This window comes from Hipposideros armiger, unplaced genomic scaffold (genome assembly GCF_001890085.2).
Source record: "Hipposideros armiger isolate ML-2016 unplaced genomic scaffold, ASM189008v1 scaffold_146, whole genome shotgun sequence".
Taxonomy (NCBI): Eukaryota; Metazoa; Chordata; class Mammalia; order Chiroptera; family Hipposideridae; genus Hipposideros; species Hipposideros armiger.
Window position 1 is genome coordinate 2941444 of NW_017731496.1, and position 1656 is coordinate 2943099.

Genomic DNA, 1656 nt, shown 5'->3' on the forward strand with positions numbered 1-1656 from the left:
GACAGTATATAAAGTGTTTAGATAATGATTTCAATATTTTTAAATTTTGAGATAACCTGTAGGTTTAAAGTTATAGTTCCTCTTCTCTCCAAACTAAATTATCTTTTACTTAAAAAGGTTTGCTTTAGATAACAGATATAAGGTGTTTGCATAAGCTCTTGAGATTCAGACAATTAAAATCTCCTGAAGCACTGGGCTCAAAAAATAACTTAGAAAACTATCAAAACTAGAAGAGGTAAATGAAAAGTTTCAAATTAGAAGAATTTCCCAATTCTTAACTAGGATCAGTCAGGGTTTAAATTATTTTTTCCCAGGAATGGTTTAGGATAAATAGGTGTGAGATGGTGGGGCTGGGCTGAAAAACATTCTTCTCTTTTAACCCTAAGAACACATATATATATCAGTTACAGAATTTAGTTATGATCATGTGGTGTGTTTGTTTGTTTTTTTTTTCACATCACTATTTTTTGTTTCAGGTCTATTCTAGCCTGAGCTCAGATTTGGTGTAATGTTTTGAAGTAGTTTTTATTTCAGAATATGTGAAAATTTTGTGTTAGAGTTAAATATTTTTATTTTACATTACATGTGATAGTGGGAAGAGGGAAGTTACAAAAAAATGTTATTAGGCAAGCCTCACTGAATTTGGTGAAGAGAATATGTGAATGGCAGCCATGAGCAATAAGTTCTAGCTTAAAGTTTGCCTCGTCCTCTTGTGTGGCCGTGGCAAATCATTTAACTTTCTTACCTCATCTATCAAAGGGAGACAATAATATCTGCTCACTCACACACAGATTACAAATTCCTTGAGGGCAGAGACTTTGTCATCTTTAAGAAGGTTTACATAGCATCTTTGAGTCCAAAGCATGGTGAGTCCAAATACCTGGGTCTTATTTACTGTTAAACCTTACTTGGTGCNCAAATCTGTGAATATCTTAAAATCCATGTAATTGTATACCTAAATAGGTGAATTGTAAGATATGTGAATTATATATCAATAAAGCTGTTAAATACGAGACAAAATAACAGCATATACTTTTACACTACAGTCTGGAAAGAAGAATGCAGACAATATGTAATCGGAGCTCCAAAAGCTATTTAGGGATTAGCTAGACAAAGAGCAAAGGGAACCCATTTACAATTGCTTCAAAAACAATAAAATACTTAGGAATAAATTTAACCAAGGAAGTAAAAGATGTGTACTCAGGAAATTATAAGACATTGAAGAGAAAAATTAAAGAAGATGCAAATAAATGGAAACATATGCCATGCCCATGGATAGGAAGAATGAATATAGTTAAAATGTCCATAATACCTCAGGCAATATACAGATTCAACACAATCCCTATCAATTGCCAATGACATTTTTCACAGAACTAGAACACATAATCCTAAAATTTATATGGAACCATAAAAGACCCTGAATAGCCACAGCAATCTTGAGAAATAAGAATAAAACGGGAGGTATCATGCTACCTGACATCAAATCATACTACAAGGCTATAGTAATCAAAACAACATACTATTGGCATAAAAACAGACACAGATCTGTTCCATAGGTCAATGGAACAGAATGGAGAGCCCAGAACAAAATCCATGCCTATATGGTCATTTAACCTATGACAATGAAAGCAAGAATTTACATTGGGGTAAAGACAA